Raw genomic sequence first — 20,451 nt, 5'->3', positions numbered from 1 at the left:
CTGAGGGAAGAGATCGTGGATCAGGACATAGTTCCTTTTACAGGTCTACGTGGCAGAAAGCGTACAAAGCCCCTTGCCAGGCTGCTTGCTCCAGACAAGGCTGTAATCCGCAAGGTTGCCGTAAGCAACGCAAACCTCAACAACTGTAAAAATCTCCCTTAGTGGAGGCAGAGCCTCCTGCCACTGGATGTCGGCAGCAGTGTAGGAGGAAGGCCTCTGAAATGGGATTTGAAGGCCTTTTAATAGGCCAACATTAAAAGAAATAAACTATGTCTAAAGGTTATTTTAATGTTCTTTTTTTTTCCCTGATCAGTCAGCAGCAAACATATGGAATGGGGCTCAGGAGTCTCAATACTGCTTCCCTAAACCATGAAATCATTAAAAAAAACACATTGGAAGGGTCTTTGCAAGGTTCTGTACTCCACCCCTCTGCTTGGAGGCAGCGTGTCGAACCTGCCATTAAAAATTGCCAATGATGATGATTCCATAGCTGCCTCTGACAATTTATTTTAGTGCTTTAACTAGCCTTGCGGGTCACATTCACCCTGGTCTTAAATCATAGTGCTGTCGGTGGTGGACCCTTAGGAAGTGTTCTGTGCAGTAGGGGAGAGCACTGTGTAGCCTGGTTGTTACTGCAAAATGTTGCAGTCTGCGTGYGTGTCAGATGCGTACAAAGCAGTATCTCAGCCCAGAGCTGCCAGCTGTGGAGTAAGGAGCTGGGCTGGTGTGCCTGGCATATTGCAGGATAATTTCTTAACATCTAATGYGGCCTCTGGTTTCTGTCAGTCTCCTTGTGAAAACCAGAGGGTGTTTCTTTCTCCTCCCCTTCCCCCATCTCCTGTTTTCTTTCTGAAACACTAAAGCATCTGGCTGCCTCCAAGCAAGGACAAACTACAAACACCTGGGTGTTGATTTCTTTCTTTCTTTTTTTTTTCCTTCCCTCCAAGATCTGCTGTTGTATGACAGAAGGATTCTGGAGGTTGTGAATGGCACCTTCTTTGTGTGGCTGTCATTTGATCAGAAACAGCCCCTGACACTTACCGTGTGATTTAAAGGGCCCTTTCTCTGGGGCTGACCTGATTACCTCATGATAAAATGATGTGGGGCCATGACACCAAGGCATGATGTCATGGGCCTTGACATGTCACCAGAAGAAGTACAAGCTTCCTGGTGCTGTAACCTTATTACAAAGTGGGTTTTGTTCTGCTGTATGCTGACTTTATGGTAGGTAGCATGCTTATCCCATTCCCTCCCTTCCCATGGAGGCCACCACCATCATCAGTTCTACCAGCAGCCGCATCAAACTAATACCCAAAAAGCATGGGAGGTCTTCGTGCGCCTCAGAWGCAGGGCGTGAGATAACACACTGGATCTGCACACCTTGCCTGCTCATCCAGCAGCTCCAGCCCTGCTCCCAGAAGTCTAATTAGATTGAAGCTTGAAGTCTCTGGATATCATGTCATACTTTTATTTGAAATGATTTATTATGCTGTCYGATATAATCCCTTTAGATAACTGTTAGGAGGCTTTGCTTAACATGCTATATGCACCCCTGTCCAGTGCAGAAAATGTTCTCGGCAAAATGAAAACCAAAGGCCTGGAAACAGTCTTTAAGACTCTTCCCCTGTCTTATTCTGCACTTCAGCTGTGCTTTCAGTTGACAGCAGTCTGCAGGCCTTTGTCTGCCTGGAAGGACACATCAATACGTGTCGTTCTCTGAACTGACTCCCAATAATTTTAAGAGATTTTCTTTATTTTTTTTTATATGCTGCATTGGAAATTGATAAAATACTTTCCAAAATCCCCAGACAATTAAGAGACGCAGGTAGCTGGCAGTTGGATGCAGTAGAGACTAGCGGGAGGCGAGTTTGCAGAGCCCTTCCCTCCAGGCGCAGCACGTCGAGGCCGTGGTGCTGCTGCTCCTTCCCTGCCCGCCATGTGCCCCAGCCCCGGGGAGGCTCTGTGCGCTGATGGACCCTGCCCGCATGGGAAGCACGAGGAAGATGCAAGCTGCCTAGGTTGGAGGAAGACRCTTTATCCCAGGATATCATTTTGGAGAAACTCTCCCCAACTGCCTGCCAGATAAGTCCAGGGCAAAATRTTTCTCCTTTCTTGTTTTCAAGCCAGAGCCATGACAGCAAGCGATGATCTGAAGAGATGGTGTTCCCTTCTGTCCCATGYGCATCCCTGATGACATGCGGGCTGTGGCCTTGGCTGTACTCACTGTGGTCCTGGCTGCCCAGGACCTAAACCTGGACCCACTAGGGACTGCACTAATCTTCTCAGGAATGCAAATTTTAAGGTACAAGGCAAGGAGACTGTGATTGCGTCTGGAGACACAAAGGTCTTCTCTGATGCACAGAACGGCCCCGCTAGAAGTTAAATTTCTCATGCCTTCCCCTAGTGAGCGAAGCAGGATTTCTGCTGATCGTTTCACTGAGAAATCAGGATCTAAAATGAAAGGTGACAGAATATGCTGCCTAGGTCTGTTACTGTCAGTTTGTCTGAGCTGGTAGATAATTCATGGCAAGTAATTTATATGGCACTTTTACTTATCCTGCCTTTATCTCATCTGTGGTCAATTTGTTGGAAGTCTTTCTAATTAGAGTTGTCTTTGCCAATCACGTGGTTTATTTCTGTTACCTCACTGGCAAAATGTACCTTGCATGAGCCATTAATGGCGTATAACTGTTACGAGAACAGGAAGAATAACTCCTTTCAACTGGAAATAATTTTTGTGTTATTTAAGAAAAATGAAAGTCAGATAAAAAATAGATTTTTTTTAGACCAAATTAATATTTAAGTTATTTCTGGGGTTTTAAAAACTTGCTATATAAAACTGAAGTAAATGTAAAACTGTGTGCTGCTGAAAGCCAAAACTATTCTGTTCTCTCAATGTCAAAGACAGGCGTTATTTCCACCCCTTCCTATTTTTTAACCAAAACAATTTCACATTAATCAGCCCAAACTTGTAAAATGTTTTTGATGACCTGTATCAGCAAAAGTGGATGTAGTCTGAAAAATATTTCCCAGCTCTTTACCTGATGATAAATTTGAAAACCATTTTCCTACAGGATTAGCAACATTAGCCTTAGATGCCTTTGTTCCTGCCAGTGAACTGATTTGCTGAAGTATTTGCAGAAAAGGAAATACAAAAGAGAGGTGAACAAAGGGGAAATAGTTGAAAAATCCAAGTGAWTTGTAATATCCCAGATGGCAAATGGAGGGTAAGAGAGAAAAGGCAGATAACGGTGCCACCAAGCTAATGAGGGAATTTATTCAGCCTCTTGCCTGGGTTGGGAAAGAAACTGCTTTTGACATTTCTTCTCCCTGGTAAAAGCTGATGAGTCSTAGGTGGGTAAATGAGAAATACAACAAAAATATCTCTCTCCGTCCTCCTTGGATATTGTGCTGAATGTTGTCTCAGATTTGTGAATTTAGAGCAGGCACTGYGAAGATTTGTCCCATATCCTTGTTCTTCGAGTGGCAGCTTTGGTTTCCAGGTGCTAACCTGCATCCTTGCACCGCTGGCTCTGGGCTCCCTAGMGAGCCTGACATGTGGCTCCTGCAGGGCAGAGCTTCAAAATGCCTGTTACAATTAACCTTATTAAAGTCATCGATGCTCTGATTGCCTAGGTTGTCCACATCCTTCCAAGGTGAGGTTAGCATCTGAACCTTGAGAAAAATCTGGGCGAGGGCTTTATTTATTCTGATTTCCCTTCAGACTGACTTTGTYGAAATACCCTTCAGTAAGTAACTTGGAACCAGATTTTCTACTCCTCCCTCCCCCCACATTAAATAATTTAACCTCTGAGGGAGTTTTGCCTTGGCAAAGCTTGCAGGGGTCCAGCATGGCACAACCTAATTGCAATTATGCAGGCACTTCTGGCAGAAAGAAATGCTGTGCGTCGTCTTAACTGCAGCGTCCTCCCACCACCTGGTCCCAGACAAAACCGCTCGACACGCACGTCTGTTCTTTTCATTCTGGGAACTGACTGTTTTCCTGTCTCCCCCCCCCCCTTGCCTTCATTTCTTTTCCTGCTGAATGTCAGAGTATATTGAAGAAGCAGCATTTTTTTTATGCTCTTTGGCATAAATATTGTGGAGGGCACAGACAGCATGGGCTAAATCGATTTTGGAGAGGTTGGGCGGCTGGGCTATTCACGCCTTGAATTTAATTTCACAGATTGATCTATAGAACTGAAGACAGGTTGCAAAAGACAAACAACCCTCTGTGCTCTGCTTCACCGTTCCCGGCTGTCAGGGCAAGAAGGAAACCAAACTTACTGTGAGGATGTTTGCTAGTTTAGTTTCAGGCTCTGTATAAGAAGCGACGTTAGAAAAACTGGGGACATAAAATGTAGATTCAAGCTTTGCACTTGGGATGGAGCAAGGAGTGGGTTTGGATTTGGGTTCTGGCTAGCCACAAATCTTAGCTCTAGAATCAACCGTAATAGGTTTGGCAGTGTTTTGTATCATTTGTTTATTAAGACACCACAAGACATCGTTTCATCAAAGGAGAAGGGAGGAAACATAGGTGTGGACCCTATCCAGTTTCTGTCTGTGTCAGTGGGAATCTTTGGCCTTGGTCTGTGCAGCTGCAAGTGCTCTTGCTGCAAGTGCTCACCCCAAAGGACAGATGTATTTGGAGCCTTATCTGAGTTCTTCACATTGCGTTTTCAAAAAGGGGTGAAAAATCTTAGCAGTGCAGGGTTCCTACTGAGATTTCTCATAGTCTTTGCTCCAGAAACACCAAGGCATCAGCAATTCTCCTGGCTACTTTCTGTGGCCATTGCTGGTTCCAGCTGGAAYGTGAAGGACAAAAGAGCGTGAAAAAGAATAAATAGGATTTGGGGTTAGCATGGCTGGTGGGTTTCGTTTTGCATGTGTGCGTGGCAGGAATGTCTGAATTGTTAAGCAACCTTAAACAAATCTTACTTAGAAGGTCTGAGAAATAGAGGTGTCTTTTCTTCTCTATGCATTTTTCACTTTTGACCTGTTTTCTACCAAAGAAAGCCCAAAATCAAATCTGATGAGAAGACCATCCCAAAAATCTGGGAGAAATTTGAACAGTGATCTAAATTTCAAACATCTCTACTTTTCTCAGGAAGTACTATTGGATTTATTTCTTTAGGAACAGCTCTCCTGGGACCCTTTTCCTCTTCTCCTTATGCCAAATGTTTACAGTTGTTGTTTTTCTTCCAAGTAGTAAATAATCTTTCAAATAYTCTTTTAGCAATGGATTAAACACTGCAATGAATGACAACCTTGTCTGAAGTTTCCTTTGCTTGACTTTGATCTTCTAAGCCTGGTAGGGATATGGAATAGTCTAATTTTCCTTATTTCATCCAGTATTCAATTCTACTTTCTAGGTTTTATTTTCTGAGTGATGTTGTCCAGTAATCATGTCATTGAGCAAATGTCCACTGTGATATTTAGCAGTCTGCAGATATAACAGGAATTTTACTCTCTCTATGCCAACTCTTTCTAAGTATTCATTTGCTTTCCTTCTACATGGCTGGCATTTTGTATTAGGTTAGGAGTCAAGATTTTTTTTTTCCTACTTGACTTTTGCTGTCAGTGCCCTGTGAACATGATATAGTTCATGGATACACATAGCAGCTCTGATAGAATACAGCCTTGCCAGGACTTTCAACCAAATTTCCTCACCCCCTAAAGCTGACCTTGACTATTATAAAAATGTTAAAACATAGTATCSTGTGTTTTTTGKTTTTTTTTTTCCTATTACTTCTCCAAGATAGGTTATRGTATGAGTAATTTATGCACGTGGGGCAGAAGGAAATGCAATARGAATAGAAAGTTTTTCTCTTCCTGCAGTGAGAAGTATCAACCAAGCTGCGTGCACAGAGGCTTTTGACTTGGACCTGCTATTGCCCACTTTCTTACACTTTGTCTCTATTGCTTTGGCATTTTCTTTTGAAAGGGAAAAACATGGCTTGTGGATTATGAACTAGATTTTAACAGTCTGCRTTAGCTACAAAGGAAAGCTTGTGAATTGGTGAAAAAGCTATATCCTATAAATACCTTTTTTCTTGCTATGTTTTTATATGTGACAATACTAAATTTGTTGAGTCAGCCCACATTTTTGCAGAAATGAGCATCRTCGGTCTTGTTCTGGAAATCTGCAGGAGAATCTAGGAAGTCTGGCCAGACCACAGTTTTTGGTCTAAAAAGGAAAAAAAAAATCGCACATTTCACTCACTACCAATTTTTGTTTGATAGTAACTAATGCAAAATTTTCCTATTACTGTCTTTTAGTGCTGTATGATAAACTATAAAAAATTGGAGTAGATGATATAGCAAAGTGAGGCTCATGACTCTTCTTTTTCAGGCATATTCTGGGCATACAACTAACAGYGCTGCTTCCCGACTCCTTCTGCTCTGAGTCCGTCCTTCCGAAGTGCTGAGCTGCCTGTGTACAAGCAGCTAAACTGGCAGCAGGATGCCACAACCTCCCTTTTTAATGGGATCTGATTTGAGCTCTGTAGCCCCCATATCTTAGGATGCCCCTAGCTGCTAGATGTTTCTTTGCAAACCAGGCAGATAGGTTTGGGAGCTCTGCTCCCAAGGCTGCCCTTTTTAAGACRCAGCTACAGTGACTGGCACAAAATCCAGACTGAATCCCTCTCTAGTCAAGTGTATGTCCCTGTAGCCAGGAGCAGCTTCGTAGCGCTTGCACAAACTGAAATGAGTCACAAGCTGTAAAAATAACATYAATGCGGTGGCCAGCTTGACAGTGTGCCCACCACAACGTGTCCTGGTGCCAATCAGATAGGTTTCACACCCTGTGGGTACTCCTCCTTTATCGCTGCTGCCATCATTGCATCAACGCTGAAAGGGCAGAAAAGCATGAACAAACTGTTACACTTGGCCTGACAGACATCTTTTCTTTCATTTAACTTCTCGGTAAACAGATTGAAGATAACAAGTGCAGCCATTTCAAATGGCTCTTTCCAAAGCTGCAGGTTTCTCAGTAACCACTTGCACCTGCCTACTCACCCTCRACTGCAAAACATAATTGCATTTCAAGTCACTCCTTCCTTTCCCACCGTCCTTTCTTTTAAGTATCGAAAGAGACTCATCTGCACTCTTGTTTAATGTTAGCAATAACCCTTAAGGAAGGATATTAAACACACTGGCAGATGCCAGCTGCCATTTTTAAGAACACAAAAAACCTGCTCTTTATTTCCAATGTCTACTTTATTTTAGGCTTTTCAATTCAAGTTAGAGGAGCGTAAGGCTTACGGTTCTGGTTTGAYGTTACCTGGCTTATCGTTTTCCAAACGATGCAGCCCACCACAGCTGTAGCTTGCCTGTGTGTCAGAGGCCGATGAAGCAATGGCTATTTGTCCTTCAGATCCCACCTTCGAGTCGTCTTCTGCCATGATTTACAGTGTGCTGCTACGACTATGGTGGCGTTTAGATGTGTGGCAGATTGTGACTCTTGCTGCCCGTCAGTTTATTACTCTTCCGAATTTTGCAAACAGCAGATCTATGATGAAGTGCTTCCATCTGTTGTTATGTCGTCCTTCGTTTCTCCTACCTGTGTCCACACAGGGGTGCCTTTTTCGGTGTGTCTACAGAATGCCGGCAGATATGTTATCAAGATGACTTAATAAATAAGACATAAAGAATATAATATTTTATTTGTAGTGCTGATGGCTGAGATTGTCTGAATATATAAATGAATGATCTTTGCCTAATTTAAAGCAGATTGAAGTTTGTTCGGTGGCTGAGAAGGTGGATAGTTGTATTCAACCTGAATCGGTCTTTCTAGYGACGGCACCTCAGATGCTCCTGAATTAGTGGTGAGAATGCTGGAAATTTGCAGCATTTGAAGCAGAGGTTTGGTGGCTGATCTGCATCCCCCTTAGCTTAGTAACAACATTCCCATTGCTTTCGGTGCAGCTGGATCCAGCTCTCAATGTGCAGCGATTAATGATTCTCCTTGACCACTAGCTGTCCTACAAGCATTTTTAGACATGATAGGGATTTTGATTTGTTCATCAAAATTCTTCCAGCAGCAGATAGAACTGCACCCCCCTGTATTTCACTAATGTGCCTATAAAATCGCCCCTGCTGTTTAGATGACGGGCTGATTTCCATGTCAGGAATCCCACATTGTGCCAGATCCCTTTATTCTTCTTGGAACTTTGAAGATACATTGTGATGCTAATTAATTCCTTTCTCAAGAAGAGGGTAATTGCAAGTATTGGAAGCAACTTCATCAGTGCAGGAAATGGAGGCATATAGATGCCCTTTTTTTTGTTTTGTTTTGTTTTTTGTTTGTTTTTCGTGTTCTTTTATTTCCCTTTTGAAGCAAAGACTGATCTGGCTCCTGGGCTCTCTCATTAACCCACAGTGAATAGTCACATGGTCAGCTGCAGCTGGTTGCAAACTGCCTCCTTCAAACTTTGGATTTATTTATTTAGGTAAACAGTTCCCTGGACCTGTGTGGATGCTAATTTGAGGTAGTGAAACAACCCGGTCTCCAGGCAGGATGCTAGTTTGCCTTCTGCCTTYAGGCTGGAGCTGCGTGACGGGAAGTGCAGTTATGCTGCAGCACGGCAGTTACTAATGTTCTTTTACTTCTCCTGATTAATTTTGTTCCATATTATCCTTACTAATGTGCATACTCAGATCTGTGCCTTTGAGTAGCTGGTCAGCAAACCACACTTGCATGCAGCTCTCTCTTCCCCTATGAAGACGACCGTGCCTTCTCCCTTTCCCTGGCATAATGAATTTGCAAACCAGAGAAAACCAGAATGGCCAAACTGTGGAACAGTGAAAAGGTCGAAGCATTTAATGCGATGCAGTGAATTGCTGCCAGACTGCTGCGTTCTTTTGACAGTTCTAATGGTGAGGATAGCAAATGGCATGGCCGGTGCCTACCCGGGGAGAAATCGTGACATGCTGCAAACGGCAGTCTCGCCTCTTTYGCAGCCTTTGGGCACCAGCTTCCACTGTGGCATTAATTAGATCCCTCTGCTATAGTGCAGCTCCAGCAGCAAGCAAGGCGTCAGGGCCATGCAGCACATAGCATGTTTGATGGGGTGCTTGCTCAGAAAATGCTCCGGCTTGTGCGAACAGGGAGAACATGGGGAGGATCAGCCGTGTTTGCTGCGACAGCTGGAAATGGACCTCTGGCGTGGCAGAAACCAATAGGTGTGTCATGGGTAAAGAGAACTTTCAAATTCATGTGAGGTCCTGCAGGATCCCTACTGCTCAAAGGAAATACAAACTCAGTAAAACTCTTATGCAACATTTTAGGCACAGGTAAGTGGTAGCTTAGAGCAGTCCCTCGTGAATCAGCCAGGAGGACAAAATCAAGAGAGTCCCCTTCAAATAGCATGGCCCTCACCACAAAGAGGGGGTAGCTGTCATGTGAGCTGTAGCTCAGAGTGGATGTTAAAATCCTCCTGCTCCGCTCCCCTGCAAATTCATTCAGTGGCCTGGACGGTGCCGCTCACTGGGGTTTTCCTAGTGAGACAGGAGCAAATGTTCATTAGTGAGAAGTCTCTCCCAATGGGAACTTTGTGGCCAGGGGAGGGGTGGGTTTGGACCCACCAGTCCAAACAGTTGGCAGTTCTTCTGGGTATCTTGGGGGAAGGCAGTAAGACGACTGTGGCATTAACTTTCTCTTTTTTGTGGAACCTCTCTTGAGACTCCCTTGACCTTTTAGATGCTTGATTTAYATAATCCTCTCAGAGGACAGACTAAAGGGGAGATATTATCAGCCAATTAAAAGGTTCCCTCCTGAGGAGGGTAGAAAATAGCACACAGATGATCTATTTTTTATACAACATCAATTACCATTCTGTTGCCAGATGTTGCACTGGGGAAGATATGTGCTGCAATGTGCTATGTGGAGCTGCCTTTCCCAGACAGAACCTCTGGGAAGAGAAACTCTGTGGTGGATTCCTAAAGCCATAGGAGTATTAATTAAATACTTGATGGGTGTGAAATGTACCTTTCTGACAAAAACCAACCAGCCATCAAATCTGGATTGGTTATATCCCCATTTGCTCCTASTAGCTTTTTGCCAATTGATATTTGGGTCTAAATAAGTAAGTAAGTAAAATTTAAAGATAAGTTGCTGTTATTTGTGTAGTATGGCTATTAGCTGGGAAATTCCCAGAAAACTACAAAATCTCTATGGTATTTACTCACAGCTTCATCTGCTCTCTCTCTTGCTTCTCTACTTCCAGCTGTTCTTTGCATGTAGTATGCTGCCAGTTATCTTCAAAAGAGAATGTAACAGTGTGTACTCATAAAGATATGCAATTCCACAGTATTTGCATCAGGGTTTTGGTCAGACATGTCATGTGGAAAAGAAGATGCTACAAATGGGAAACAGTTGCTGAAGACTCCAGGGTGTTAAATATAATATTCTGGAGAGCATCCTGTGAAGAGAGAGACTGTCGCTTTTCACAGATAAAAATAACTGCTTCTGAGATTTCTGGGTAACTTGAGTCCAGAGAAATTTTTGTGCATGGAGATTTCTACTGTAGCATGGGGAGACTGTTGATCCATGAATGCAGGTTTGTGGAGGATGGTGTGGAAGTTGCTGAGGAATATTTAATTTAATGTCTGTGGAAGGTTCTGGATTGGAGAATCTTATATAAAGGAAACATAGCTGATATACTGATAGATTCAGCTTGGAATAAGGAATTCAGAGGAGAGGACAGCATGAGAGTCAACATGAGCCAGGAATTGAAGAAACCAAAGCTTCTTCAGAACTGAAAGTCTAAAGAAGAAGCAGGGACAGAGGCCAGCATGAAAGTCAGCAAACCTGTCAGAAAGACAGGACAAGAAGGGAAGATAGAAAATGAGAAGCGAGGCAAGACTGGAGTAAGTCAAGTCTGAGAATGGTCACTGGGAGCTTGGTCTTAGGGCATAGCTGCATTGATAATGGAATATCGTTGTCCGTCAATGTCCAGTCCTTGGCTTACTCCAAGCTTTGTTGGGCTTATCAGAGAATCAGTTCTTCTTAGGCTGTGGCAAAGATCTGCCCTTGCGGAGGCTGCTATGTTGGAGGCTTGTCAACTCACCTGTCTGCTGTTGGTTTTGAGAGGATTTGAGTATCCTACGGATCTCAGTCTCCCCAGTGAGCCTGCAGGTTGTCTCCACCCACCTGTTCTCTCTTCATCTTAGACTATCTTTGGGACAGAAGCCTTTTTTGCCCTGTCTTTGYGCAGCCCTTACCATAGCTCCCACCCAGCTGTGGTTCAGGTGTCAATTCCAGAAGGTATTTTGCTACTATTCACTGTATGCCGTGACCCCATCATACTGTCCGTGTGTGTGTGTGTGGGGTGGGGGGAGGGTTTGATATCTCAGCTGCAGTAGCTGTTACTCTATTATGGCTCCATGGGCCATGCGGAGGCCATGCAGGAGGGGTAAGGACATTCCTTACACTTTTAGTTGCTGACACATGCTGTACAATATTCTGCATCCCAAACAGATCAGAGGCTGGTGAGTTGGCAAAGCTGTGGTCGGACAGCTTCTCCAGCACAGATGCATCCTGTGAAATGAAAGCTCCTATTATGCTGCCCTTTTAGCATGCGTCTGTCTTGACTGAATGGTGCTCATTAGTTCGTGTCCGTTCACTCCTTGGCTAATCCATCAATGCCAGTCATGATAGATGTGCTTGTGAGGAAGGGCGGTGGAGCCTGGGAGCTGCTGAGTGTTCAAAATCCAGGTGGAACAAAAATACAACCTATCATTGAGTGACCTCAGTGGTGCCAGTTCAGCAGCCATGGTACTTTAGAAAGCAGCACAACTTCAGTCCTGAATTTATCTTCCAAACTCAGCATGGTCTGATTTAAATGGATCAGCTTGACTGATACTTCCAAAGTCAGTCTCCATTGCGGGATTCTTGCTGGGCTCTGCTATTATTTCATTTTAGTTGCTTACGAGCTTATTGTTATGAACCTATAGGCTACAGTGGTCCATGGTAAAAGACTATCCTCTGACTGCTGACCTGAGACTTTWTCATTGAGGACTTTCTGCACAGTACAGTCCAATGCTGCGCTACAGATGCTAAGGCTAGTTTGAAGCAAGTCAGTACATCTACCATGCAGAGATCCCATCTGAGGTCCTAAAAGTAATGTAGCTGCACTAGTACAGCCTTTTGTGCAGATTATCTACCAGTGCTGGCTCTGAGCAGGATCACCTTCCTCGACGCGGGATGGTGATGGTATAGCTGAAGTGTCTGGTGTTAGGTATAGTTAAAATACGATAGCACTCCCAGACCCTTGCACGTGTCTCAGACTCTGAGGGGCTGAACTCATCTCCTTTCAAACCTTCCCTTCTCAGTCATACTCAGGCAGAGAGGTTCAAAAATGCCAGATTTCTCAGCAGACCGACAAGTGAACACCTGCACATGTTGCGGGAGGGGCCCCAACCCTGTAACACTGAACCTGCTGCTCCTACTAGGTACCTCACACCACCTTGTTCATTCACACCGGAAGGAGACAACTCAGGCCATAAAATCCATCACTGTTTATTCACAGGAATAAAGACTGACTAGCCAGATAAAGTCCCTTYTAGCCTTAGCTGTATCAGGAGGAAGGGATGTTGTGACAGCTAGAGAGATGCAAACATCTATGTGTTGCCTGCACGTGCTGCTCTTAGGGGCAGTCTTTGTACATTAAAGCAGCACAGTGCTGACAGTTGTAACCTTTACAAAGAGTAAGCAATCACCACAAAAGACCTGGAGGCAGACAAATAAAACTTGTTTTGAGTCCCTGGTGTATTCCATCCAGGAACCTGTGCATGAAAACCAAATGAGAAATCACAATCCYGTTTTATTGCCACACTGCAGATGAGAATGCAGAGCTGACCTCTGATGAATCATTTTAGGGTGTGCAAGAGGAGCAGAGCAGTTTGATGGTTTGGAGAGAGAGAAACCAAGCACAATTAAAGCGAGGGATACCTCATTTAGGATGCACATTGCACAGAACAGGCAGTAGGTGGCAGATTAAAGAATATGTAATATTTTGTTGCAAAACAGCAGAATAACTTGCTTGCATTTAAAGCCTTGAGATTCTGTTTATTCACATGTCTATAAATTGCATCACGCTGTAAACTGGGACATCACATTTCATTCCTTTAATATATTCAGTCAGTCTCTCCTTTGGATGATCTTTTATAGTCACACTTATGCTTCCCATCTTGCTGTTTCATGTTAASTTTCAGATCAGGCATTTATCGGTTAATATTCCACCACAGAGCACTTTGGGCCTGTCTGCTTTTTACTTGGGCATTGATTCACATTTGGAATATGCCCCAGGTGAGACAGCAGTGAAACRCCCTTCCAAAGCAAGGTCATGGGATTTGGCTATTGCGATGGAGATCCTGCAGTGGAAGGAAAGGACAGCAATGTCCTTATTTCAGTGGGAGGCTCAGCACTGGTCGTATGCGRTTTGTGAGAAATTCTCATACAGAATCAGTCATTTTGTGAGCAGCTCAGATGGCGTTTCCTTTTCCTTTGAGTTTTTACTAGGAGGATAAGATTCTGAACATAGCGAGGGTGATGGCAGAATACACGTTGGCCTTTGCTCTGCTGTGCATGCCTGTACCCTCCGAATTGAGAACTTGCGAGATCTCATAAGTTCCAGAGTGTCAGAATGTTTAGGGAAGAAATTAGTTTGGAGAGAGAAGAGAGGAAGACAGGATGCAAAGGAGGTGGAAGGGAAATCTGAAATGATATGAGTTGTTGAAAATTCCAGATGCTCTTGTGCTGAAATCGTAAGAAGTAATCACTTAACATCTGGGTAATTTGGAAAACAGATGACGAGGATGGTAGAAAATGGCTGTTCCAAGGAGTCCAACCATGTTATTTCCCAGAGCAGGAGAAAAGTAGAGCTGTTCACAGGAAAAAAAAAAATACATACGTGTATACATACACACACACACACACATATATATAAATATATAAATATATATATAAACCTCTCATGTTCTTTTGAACCCCTGTTGCACTGCAATAGTGCTTGCAGATTTGAAGGCCTCTGTTTTCCAATACAAGGCCTGGTCTATTCACCGCAAAGGTTTTTGGCTTTTACCCAAAAGCAAAGCAACGTATTTTCAATAATTAACTTGATGTTCAAGTAATGTCTCATTATTTCCCTCTTCACCTTCCAAGCCTGGTTTATAAAGTTCTCAATATGTTCCTTGTAATTTGAGCTTGAAAATTTCCTCATTTTTAATTAATGAATGTTTTCTGAAATTAGCTAGTATTGTCACTAGAGCCGTTCAGATATCTTCAACTGATAGCAATCTTGTTCCTACAAAAATACCTAATTTGTTTTTTCTGGATAGTTTTTAAATCTTTTTCAGGACACAAACCTAGGTGTGCCCAAAATGGTTTATGACAAAAGCTAACACCATAGGACTCTGCCTTATTTAATTCACCACTGCTGGTCCAATTTAAATGAGAATGAGAGAGAAAGGCCTCTTTGCTCCAAAACCACTTCAGCCAACCTATAGTCATCCCATTAAGACACTGTGCCATGGTGGAGAAGCTGCAGTTGCATTGCTTTTGGACTGTTAAGATGCAGTTACAAATGTGTCCACTTCAACAGCTGCTCTTYGAGCTACGCTTGGTGTATATTTTTAAGGCGCAATTGTTCTGTTTTGCCTTACATGGGCTTTTTCAGACGTGAGGCAGTAAATTTGGAGCAGCAGCTGTGCCCAAATTCCTGAAAGAGTCCTCTCTCCCATTTCCCTTTCCCTCCCCCAAAAGTTTTGATTTTGACTCCCCCAGGGAGCTGAGGACCTTGATACGGTTTGAGGACAWACACAGCTGAATAAGCCATTGCTATGAGTGTCTCTGGGCAAGTTCTATCCCTTCTGTTGTTTTTTTGCGAAGATCAGAGCTAATGCAGCACTGTCAGGGAAAGCTCTATCTCTGCAGCTTAGCTCCGCTGGCAAAGGCTTTGAAACCAAACATTTCAGCCTATCTTCATGGACAGATCTTCTATTTTTCTCTTAARCTGTTAAATGAAGAAACCATGAAAAAATCATAATAATCCTAAAAGAAATGGTAGTAATTGTATTTCAAGCCTGTGCTATGAAGCAAGAGGATTAATTACTGATTTTGTTTTGATTACTTTCTTGTTCCTCAGGAGAAGGTGGATCCTACTCGTTTCTAATGACCTGCCACCAGGGAGAGACTCTATTTCCCTTTCTCCACCCTTTTTAATGCTCTCTGGAGCTCAGGACAAGCACAGACCAGTGCAGACCAGAGGCGCAATTTTTGCATTAGTAGCCATGTCTCTGCATCTCCATTTCCTTCCATTTCCCTTAACTGTGTAAGCTTCGCTTTACTCTGTTTGGCATCTCTTGGCACCAGTTCTACATTTCTCAACTTGTTTGATAGAATTTACTCATCAGCTCTCATCCCAGAAAACKTCCTAGAGTAGGAGACATTAGGAGCATGCTGGGGTGTCTCTGAAGAGCTCTGCACTCTATGCTACCTGCCCTCCTCAGTGCTGAAATTTAACATCTCTGCTCCTCACGTCTGCGGTTTTGTTTCTCTTCTGCTTTGTTTGCACTATAAATCCYGGTAAATTCAGTGGGACTCATGACTGAAAAATTGGTGTGGGAGAGAACAGAATCAGGTCCTTTTATTGTTTAGCATATAGCATTCCTAGTGGGTAAATGTCCTATAGTACCACTGTGGAAGAGCAAATATATGGAAAACTACTTAGTACCAATAAAGATACTAACCTAGTTAAAGCATTAATATTGCTGCAGCTGTTGTGCAACCTGTCACAGGGCTTAAGGTGGTTCCCAATACCTCCTCACGCGTAAACAGTGCATGTGCTTCTGAGCCTGTTTCATACGATCTTAAGAGGACAAAACTGGATCCGGGGCATCCTCCTTTTCGATATACAGAAAGACATGTGCTTCCTCCCCAAGATTCTCGTAGCCTGCTCTCATCTGCACAGTGTCTGTCAGAGCTTGGACAAACCCAGGGCTGGAGGCTAGAAAGAGCAGGTGGTAGGAGCTGCTGGGGACACTAAGCTGCAGGATTTTGTCAGGATGTTTGCAGAAAATGGGGAAAAGTCCAATGTGAAGCAACCACTAAATTCTTAGAGTGCTTGAATGTTACAGGGAGCAGCAACAGATGTGTCACTTTGAACTGCTATCTTCTGTCCTTCGTGATATTTTTTTTCCTAGGATCCTTCTTTTAGGCTGATCTCCAGCAACCAGTATCTTCATCACGCTTGTCTTTTGCAGCCTTCTCAGCCTGATGCTTTAAGATCAGACCATATTTCATCTCAGCTGTAATTAAAAACAATTTGGAAGGGAAGGAAGGAGTTTCTTGATTCCATGGTACCCMAGAAGATTTGAAAAGTTGAATGCAAGGGATCTCAGCAGTTGAAAGCACTCCTGTTTTTTAAGGTGACATCAGTATTTCGGGGATGGCAGAAAAGAATGGGCAACAAAGGCAGGTGTAGGAGTTAGAAGGCAGCCTAGAAATGCAATCTCTGAATGCTGAGGAGGGAGAATGGCCCCTTTATAACGTTGTCACTGAGAGCTTTCTCCCTGACAGAGGATGCAGTGCATCTGAGGCAGAGTGTGCATGGTGCACAGATATTGTAATTGTCTTTATTGAGTGAAATTGAAACCCAAGTTTACTAGCTGGCTGAGTGCCATCTGGCGGCTAGATGCCCTGTGTCAGCGGCATGGGATGGTTCTTTCTTTTAGTCATGCTGTGAATATTCAGTAACTGTGAGCTGAGCTGGAAACAGGCCAGAGCCCACCAAGACAGAGTAATGTCATCCTTTGGCACAAGGTCAGATGATGTGGAGGTGGGGTGAGGGAGGAGGACACGACGGGGGATACCAGCCACCCAGGTCTGGAAGTAACAGATGATTTGTAGTGTATCTGATGAAGGTTTCTGCTGTTTGCAGCTGGTAAGAGGTGTGATGTGAACTCTCTGTGTGATGGCTTTGCAACCACGAGACCCTGATAACCGTGCAGAAGTAGTAATGGAGGCATCCAGTGCAGAGGCAATGAGGCACCAAGCAGGCATCCAYGTGCTGCTGCATAAGTGCTGGGACCTGTTGTCTTAAGATCTTCCCTCTGCACCAGAAAACTGAGGTTACTGTCTCAGGAGAGTCTCTTTTACGTGTTACGGTGCAGAGCCTCATCCTGTGTGTATATTCTGCCTTACCTTTGCAGTCTGCTAGCTTTCATGGTATTGTGCCTCTACATTAAACCATGTGGTGTAGATACAGATTCTGTAAACAATCTCTTAATAAATGGGTTAGGCTTTGTGACTGGTGTCGTTCCACCTATGATTATCCAGCTTGTTGCACTCTAAAAGCTCCATTCATCTTCTCATATGATTAAAAAGCTTGCTTATATCCTGATGTCCCTCTGCTCCAAGCTCCAGGACTCCAAATCCTGGCATGAAGTTTTCCATACTTCTGGAGGATACTTCAGAACACAATTACAGGCCACAGACAGCATCTAAAGTGGCCTCTAGATCCATGTTACCTGATCTCCCTTGGCAGATCCCACCTTTGGTCAAAGCTTCACCTACCTTTTAGCTAGGAACGCAAAGCCAGCATTTCAGCATGGTGGCAGCACTTTTTCTCTCTGAATAGAAAACTATTTCACTAAAGATGAAGGCTGAAGTTTTATCATTGCAAGCATTCGGGTTAGTATATCATTAATGTAGACTTTCCTTCAGCTGGAGGTCATTGTCTGCCAGCAGAGACATCGCAAATGAGTATTCTCTGAAAAAAAAAAAAAACAGCCCAAACCTCTAGTTTTACCCAAGAAATGTTAGTTGTTCCTTTGAATCAGCTGAAGTTAAATGTTCAGAGCAATTGCTGTCATCATCTTAATTACAGTCTCAGCTCTGCCTTGGTCATTGATGTAGGGCCGGATGAGTAGAGCAGAGTTCTGCAAACATGATCTGAAACACTGCAGTTGAATGTCATCTTGTTGTTGTGCTGCAAGCCTTCGCTGTAGCTTGCTATATCTTTATTTGCATGAAGTCTTGGCCAGATGCCTGGCACCATGCCTGCAGACTGGTCCTATTTCTATTTGTTGATGGATTTCTCTTATATCTGATACCTTGATTAACATACATTGATTTCTCTTGTTTCTGCTGGGTAGAAAGGATACTCTTAGCAGCAGCCTAGGACTACTTTCTCTGGGAAGGATTACTGCATTACACTTTAAATCCTCAGTGTGTACAGCTATGAATCAGCCCTAAACACAACATATATTTTCAGGACTTGCTTTCCCCTGCCTCTTAGTGGCTTTAAATGGCAAAATATTTTTGCAAAGACAAATTGCTTTGCAGGTACCACATGAGTTTCTGGAAAGGTTCCAAATGCACAGAGGGATTCAGTATGACTCTCTGAATCCCCACCAACAGGGTGAGATGACCCCAAACACTTACTTCCCATATATGAAAATTAGAGGAATGTGAAATATTGACAACAAATCRCAGTGCTATTTCAAATTCAAGGCAGCCATGTTACTGAGTAGCACAGAGGACTAATTCACAACACCTCAGCTCTCCCTGGACTAGGCTTTGAGCACTTTTTGTTTTAGATGAAGCAAAATTAAGACTGTTTTTCAGTATGGATGGGCCATTTCTGAGTGGCAGATGAGCAGAAATAGGACCATTCTCCAGCAAATATCATCTTTGGTGTTAATATAATGAGCTTTTGAATAAATCTATGGTGTTATGTTAAGACAATTAGATTTTTGAGCTAAAGAAGAATACTGTATGTTACAGGATGCCTGGATCTTTGTCTGCCCCAGCTTCCTTTTCCAGTTACCATCTCCAGAGCCTTCCACTTGTGAAGATGTAGAGGATAATTGCAGTGGCACAGTCTCCTCTCTTTTTCTTAGCAATAGAAAATCTATATTCATTCTGCAGTTGCTGATATTTGGGCATATCTGGGGAGGCTCTGGATGCCAGATACTCCTTACTGGGAAGAATAATAGAAAGCTTAGCTTATTTCTACAGCACTCTGAACATTTTTCTTCCCTCTTTTCACACCAGCTACCTTTTCCTAACTTCCCTAGGGCTCAAAATAGTGGAATCTTTAAGTTTTTTAACTCCTTTCCCTCAAAAAGCAGTGGGCAATCTAACTCACTATAGGTGGGTTGAACATGGATGTTATTTATTGGAATATATTTTAAGGAACTGGGTAGCTCTAAACATTGTTAAACATGGCCAATAGAATATGCTTTTCCAACCACTGAATGGCTGTGAATGTTAAATATTTTGTTTTAATAAGTCCTTGCTTTGTCAGCTGCTGAGTGGCCTTAATCTTTTTTTTCTGTATTAAAAAATGTAGATTTTCCAGCTCATGAGCCACTGAAAATACTGTTCTGTTTTTTTGCTTGCATTTTTCTTTCTTTCTTTTTTTTTTTCAATTCTCCGATCCGTTTATCTTTATTAAAAAAACMGTGAAGATATTGGAGCCTCTAGCTAAAATAGCTTGTTTTCAGCTACTAGGACAAGTATAGGGCAATGCTTAGGATAACATAAAATCAAACCCTGCTTGTGTGAACAAGTTCCATTGAGATAAGAACATGCAAACTATCCAAACATCAGCAGATTGTCCTCTCTGTGTGCTCTGGAAGGACTAAAGAATCACAGTGCTGCATGCCAATTTTACCACCTGCCAATCAAGCATGTCCTGTTGTATCATCTGTATAGAATCATTGGGCAGAGATATGAAGCAATCCTAGGGTCAGAAATGAAGCATGTATGATTGGATTCAGAATGAAGATGAGAATTTTGACTTAAATTGTGTTTCCCTAATTTTTCTATATGGGAGATCATGTTACATAGTAAGACAGACAATTAGGAAGAAAGGTCTTATGCTAAAGAGTTAGACTTGGAAGAACTACTACTTCTGCTGTGGGCTCATTGCATCACCATAGAATCACAGAATCAGTAAGGTTGGAAGGGACCTCTGGAGATCATCTAGTCCAACCTCCCTGCTCAGTAGGGTCACCTAGAGCATGTTAGACAAGGCCTTGAATATCTCCAGAGAAGAAYACTCCACAACCTCTCCGGACAACTGTTCCAGTGCGCTGTCATTCTCACAGTGAAGAAATTCCCCACCACATTCAGGCGGAATTGCCTGTGATTCCATTTCTGCCCATTGCTCTATGACCATGAGAAAGTCACACGACTCTGTTTCCTATCCACAGACTTTGCAAATTATTTGGGCATCTGGCCTCCAGCTGCCATTGCAGGAGAGAAGAGGAGATCTCTTGTAGGTTCTACTTTGTATCTGCTAGGTCCCTGAGCCCTAGAATAGTATGCCTCAAGTGGCATTACACGTCTCTGTTTAGGTAAATGGATTTTGATCCAAGTCTCTCTTCCTAGTTTTCCTAGCTAGATGTAATAGCATCCTGCCAGGAATCTGCTAAAGGCAC

Source organism: Rhea americana, unplaced genomic scaffold (genome assembly GCF_003343005.1).
Source record: "Rhea americana isolate MKP2758 unplaced genomic scaffold, rheAme1 scaffold_28, whole genome shotgun sequence".
Lineage (NCBI taxonomy): Eukaryota > Metazoa > Chordata > Aves > Rheiformes > Rheidae > Rhea > Rhea americana.
This window is presented reverse-complemented; position numbering follows the sequence as displayed.